Source organism: Oncorhynchus gorbuscha, linkage group LG01 (genome assembly GCF_021184085.1).
Source record: "Oncorhynchus gorbuscha isolate QuinsamMale2020 ecotype Even-year linkage group LG01, OgorEven_v1.0, whole genome shotgun sequence".
NCBI lineage: Eukaryota > Metazoa > Chordata > Actinopteri > Salmoniformes > Salmonidae > Oncorhynchus > Oncorhynchus gorbuscha.
The window spans coordinates 27,014,178-27,020,457 of NC_060173.1; positions in this window are offsets into that span (position 1 = coordinate 27,014,178).

Consider the following 6,280-nt stretch of genomic DNA (forward strand, 5'->3'; position numbering starts at 1 on the left):
AAGTAAGCCGGTCAAGTTTAGTTTGGGGCTAAAAACATTAAATACAATAGCTGCTCATTAGTACACTAAAGAGGAGTTTAACCTGCTTTAAATGATGCATAAGTAAATCATTTTCATTTTTACTCACTTGATAATGTACACTTCAAGATCTGTTATTATGATGCCAATGACACTGACTTCCTACCAAATAATGTCACAGCAAAGCTCTGACTTGTGGATACAGAGTAGGGGTGTGCCGAGTAGTCGGATAAAACAAGTATTGTAATGGATATGGGCAATATTCTGGATAAGATTAAGATTATGATCAGAGTTTTTTTTGTAATTATCCGTGATCTAAAGAAACAAAGTAATTTTCTGCCTGCTACTATGAAAAATCACAAGAGCATTTGCTATGAAGCTATCAATGTACATAATATCTAAAAAGCGGGGCAAGGGTAGAGAAAAAAGATGAAACGCTTATGTGCATTCTGACTGAGTGACAGCAAACTTGGTAACTCAGCAAATTGAGGACACAGACACACATGCACCCCCCCACACTCCTAATCTGCAGCTTTTTTCAGTGTGACAGGGAGGTATTGACAACATATAGCCTACTTAGGCATATTAAAATGTTTTTTTTACGATCATCCTATCCGATCCAACAATCAACTGTCAATTTATGGATATGATTATGAGTATGAGTATAGCAAGTATGATGTCGGCACACCCCTATTACAGATATACAGTTTGTCCCTTTGACAGAGTGGCAATGTTTCAACAATCATGTGATGTATCAGTGGGTTCTTTCCAAAATTGAGGGAACCTGTAGATTGTATCAAATCAAATTGTTTGTCACATGCGCTGAATACAACAGTTGAAGACCTTACCGTGAAATGCTTACTTACAAGCCCTTAAGCAACAATGCAGAGGTTAAAAAAATATACATGCATAAATTATAAACAGTGAGTAGAAGCAGCGTATGTGAAGAGTGTGAAGGAATGTGAATGTGTGTGTGTATGTGGCGTCAATATGCATCTGTGAGCGTGTTTTTGTGTGTGGTTGTGTGTGGGGGAGTGTCAGTGTAGAATGTGTGAGTGACTAGAGTCCAGTGAGTGCACATCGAGCCTGTGCAAGAGAGTCAGTGCAAAAATTAAGAACAAGTACGAATAAAATAAGTGGGTCAATGCAAATAATCCGGGAAGCCATTTGATCACCTGTTCAGCAGTCTTATGGCATGGAGGTAGAGCTGATAAGGAGCCTCGTGGACCCAGAATTGACACTCTGGTACCGAGAGAACAGTCTACAACTTGGGCTGGAGTCTGACAATTTTTAGGGCCTTCCTCTGCCACTACCTGTAGAGCTTTGTGGTCAGATACCGAGCATTTACCATACCAAGCAGTGATGCAACCACTCAGGATGCTCTCGATGGTGCAACTGCAGAACTTTTGAGGATCTGAGGTCCTATGCTAAATCTTTTCAGCCTCCTGAGGGGTAATAGGTGTTTTGGTGCTCTTGAACCATGATAGTTTGTTGGTGATGTGGACACCGAGGAACTTGAAGGTCTTGACCCACTCCACTACAGCCCTTTCGATGTGAATGGGGGCGTGTTCGGCCCTCTGTTTCCTGTCATTGTCACGGATCCCTCTTGAACTTTCCTTGCGCACACCTGGTCCCTATTCCCACTGTTTGTATTGTATATATGTGCCCTTTGTTCACCATGGTGGGGTCGATTATTGTTACAATGTCCGTTGGGGCATGTGAGTACATGCTGTGTGTTTTGGCTTTAGTGCCATTGTGGATTGCGCAGATGATTACAGGTCTGGTCTCGTGTGATAATCATTGTGCTCGTGTGTTATTTATTCGAGGTACTCCTCGCTCTTTTGTTTGGGTTTCAACCCTGTGTTTTTGTTACGTGTTTGTTTGGTCTTCGTCCTTGTGCCTTTACCCGGTACTCCGTAATTTGGAGTTAATTTTTAAAAACTATTACGCATTCCTGCGCCTGTCTCCCGAATCTCTTCATACCAATGTGACAGTAGTCCACGATAAGCTCCTTTGTCTTACCCACATTGAGGGAGAGGTTGTTGTCCTGGCACAAAACTGCCAGGTCTCTGACCTCCTCCCTATAGGCTATCTCGTCATCAACATTGATTAGGCCTACCACCATCATGTTTTTGGCAAACGTAATGATGGTGTTGGAGTTGTACATGGCCACACAGTCGTGTGTGAACAGGGAGTACAGGAGAGGACTGAACATGCACCCTGAGGGGCTCCCATGTTCAGGGTCAGAGTGTAGGATGTGTTGTTGCCTACCCTCACCACCTGAGGGGCGGCCCATCAGTAAGTCCATGAGAGCATGATGAGAGAGCATGATCAAATAGTTGTCCCGAAAAGCTGGTGCTCTCACGTATGGTGCAGTGTTGCTTTCTTCGAAGTGAACGTTGAAGTCATTTAGCTCATCTGGTACGCTTGCGTCACTCGGCAGCTCTCGGCCGCATTTTCCTTTGTAAGCTGTATTATTCAACTTTTATTTTTACTTCACTACATTCCTAAAAAGAAATGTTTTACTCCATACATTTTCGCTGACACCCAAAAGTAGTCGTTACATTTTGACAGGAAAATGGTCCAATTCATACTGTCACATGGAATGACGCTGGAGAGACAAAGCAGGTATGGGGATTCAATAATAAGGAACAGACATGGAACGAGACAGGAACAGCATCAGTAAACGAGTAACACAATTAAAAAACAATTAATGCAGCAGCCGAGAACAGAGCAAGGGAACTGACGAAAATAGGGGAGGTAATAAACAGGTGATGAGTCCAGGTGAGTCCAATATCGCTGATGTGACGAGGGAAGGCAGGTGTGCGTAATAGATGCACTTATCAAGAGAATATCCTTGGTCATCCCTAAATGTTTTATTTTTTTATTTCACCAGGTAGGCTAGTTGAGAACAAGTTCTCATTTGCAACTGCGACCTGGCCAAGATAAAGCATAGCAGTGTGAACAGACAACACAGAGTTACACATGGAGTAAACAATTAACAAGTCAATAACAGTAGAAAAAAGGGGAGTCTATATACATTGTGTGCAAAAGGCATGAGGAGGTAGGTGAATAATTAAAATTTTGAAGATTAACACTGGAGTGATACATGATCAGATGGTCATGTACAGGTAGAGATATTGGTGTGCAAAAGAGCAGAAAAGTAAATAAATAAAAACAGTATGGGGATGAGTTAGGTGAAAATGGGTGGGCTATTTACCAATAGACTATGTACAGCTGCAGCGATCGGTTAGCTGCTCAGATAGCAGATGTTTGAAGTTGGTGAGGGAGATAAGTCTCCAACTTCAGCGATTTTTGCAATTCGTTCCAGTCACAGGCAGCAGAGTACTGGAACGAAAGGTGGCCAAATGAGGTGTTGGCTTTAGGGATGATCAGTGAGATACATCTGCTGGAGCGCATGCTACGGATGGGTGTTGCCATCGTGACCAGTGAACTGAGATAAGGCGGAGCTTTACCTAGCATGGACTTGTAGATGACCTGGAACCAGTGGGTCTGGCGACGAATATGTAGCGAAGGCCAGCCGACTAGAGCATACAAGTCGCAGTGGTGGGTGGTATAAGGTGCTTTAGTGACAAAACGGATGGCACTGTGATAAACTGCATCCAGTTTGTTGAGTAGAGTGTTGGAAGCAATTTTGTAGATGACATCGCCAAAGTCGAGGATCGGTACGATAGTCAGTTTTACTGGGGTAAGTTATGCGGCGTGTTTGAAGGAGGCTTTGTTGCGGAGTAGAAAGCCGACTCTTGATTTGATTTTCGATTGGAGATGTTTGATATGAGTCTGGAAGGAGAGTTTACAGTCTAGCCAGACACCTAGGTACTTATAGATGTCCACATATTCAAGGTCGGAACCATCCAGGGTGGTGATGCTGGTCAGGCGTGCGGGTGCAGGCAGCGAACGGTTGAAAAGCATGCATTTGGTTTTACTAGCGTTTAAGAGCAGTTGGAGGCCACGGAAGGAGTGTTGTATGGCATTGAAGCTCGTTTGGAGGTTAGATAGCACAGTGTCCAAGGACGGGCCGGAAGTATATAGAATTGTGTTGTCTGCGTAGAGATGGATCAGGGAACCGCAGCAAGAGCAACATCATTGATATATACAGAGAAAAGAGTCGGCCCGAGAATTGAACCCTGTGGCACCCCCATAGAGACTGCCAGAGGACCGGACAGCATGCCCTCCGTCTGCAAAGTAATTGGTGAACCAGGCAAGGCAGTCATCCGAAAAACCGAGGCTACTGAGTCTGCCGATAAGAATATGGTGATTGACAGAGACGAAAGCCTTGGCAAGGTCGATGAAGACGGCTGCACAGTACTGTCTTTTATCGATGGCGGTTATGATATCGTTTAGTACCTTGAGTGTGGCTGATGTGTACCCGTGACCGGCTCGGAAACCAGATTGCACAGCGGAGAAGGTACGGTGGGATTCGAGATGGTCAGTGACCTGTTTGTTGACTTGGCTTTCGAAGACCTTAGATAGGCAGGGCAGGATGGATATAGGTCTATAACAGTTTGGGTCCAGGGTGTCTCCCCCTTTGAAGAGGGGGATGACTTTGGCATATCAGATGATATGAAAGAGAGGTTGAACAGGCTGGTAATAGGGGTTGCGACAATGGCGGTGGATAGTTTCAGAAATAGAGGGTCCAGATTGTCAAGCCCAGCTGATTTGTACGGGTCCAGGTTTTGCAGCTCTTTCAGAACATCTGCTATCTGGATTTGGGTAAAGGAGAACCTGGAGAGGCTTGGGCGAGTAGCTGCGGGGGGGGGGCGGAGCTGTTGGCCGAGGTTGGAGTAGCCAGGCGGAAGGCATGGCCAGCCGTTGAGAAATGCTTGTTGAAGTTTTCGATAATCATGGATTTATTGGTGGTGACCGTGTTACCTAGCCTCAGTGCAGTGGGCAGCTGGGAGGAGGTGCTCTTGTTCTCCATGGACTTCAGTGTCCCAGAACTTTTTGGAGTTGGAGCTACAGGATGCAAACTTTTGCCTGAAGAAGCTGGCCTTAGCTTTCCTGACTGACTGCGTGTATTGGTTCCTGCCTTCCCTGAACAGTTGCATATCGCGGGGACTATTCGAAGCTATTGCAGTCCGCCACAGGATGTTTTTGTGCTGGTCGAGGGCAGTCAGGTCTGGAGTGAACCAAGGGCTGTATCTGTTCTTAGTTCTGTATTTTTTGAACAGAGCATGCTTATCTAAAATGGTGAGGAAGTTACTTTTAAAGAATGACCAGGCATCCTCAACTGACGGGTTGAGGTCAATGTCCTTCCAGGATACCCGGGCCAGGTCGATTAGAAAGGCCTCCTCACAGAAGTGTTTTAGGGAGCATTTGACAGTGATGAGGGGTGGTTGTTTGACCGCTGACCCATAGCGGATGCAGGCAATGAGGCAGTGCTCGCTGAGATCCTGTTTGAAAACAGCAGAGGTGTATTTGGAGGGCAAGTTGGTCAGGATAATATTTATGAGGGAGCCCATGTTTCTGGATTTAGGATTGTACCAGGTTTAGGGTTGTCCTTGATCATTTGTGTGAGATTGAGGGCATCTAGTTTAGATTGTAGGATGGCCAGGATGTAGTGAAGTGTTTTAGGGAGCGTTTGACTGCGGCTCCGTAGCGGATACAGGCAATGAGGCAGTGATCGCTGAGATCCTGGTTGAAGACAGCGGAGGTGTATTTGGAGGGCCAGTTGGTCAGGATGACGTCTATGAGGGTGCCCTTGTTTACAGAGTTAGGGTTGTACCTGGTGGGTTCCTTGATGATTTGTGTGAGATTGAGGGCATCTAGCTTAGATTGTAGGACTGCCAGGGTGTTAAACATATCCCAGTTTAGGTCACCTAACAGAACAAACTCTGAAGCTAGATGGGGGGCGATCAATTCACAAATGGTGTCCAGGGTACACCCGGGAGCTGAGGGGGGTCGGTAGCAGGCGGCAACAGTGAGAGACTTATTTCTGGAGAGTAATTTTCAAAATTAGTAGTTCAAACTGTTTGGGTATGGACCTGGAAAGTATGACATTACTTTGCAGGCTATCTCTGCAGTAGACTGCAACTCCTCCCCCTTTGGCAGTTCTATCTTGACGGAAGATGTTATAGTTGGGTATGGAATTCTCAGAATTTTTGGTGGCCTTCCTGAGCCAGGATTCAGACACGGCAAGGACATCAGGGTTTGCAGAGTGTGCTAAAGCAGTGAGTAAAACAAACTTAGGGAGGAGGCTTCTGATGTTGACATGCATGAAACCAAGGCTTTTTCGATCACA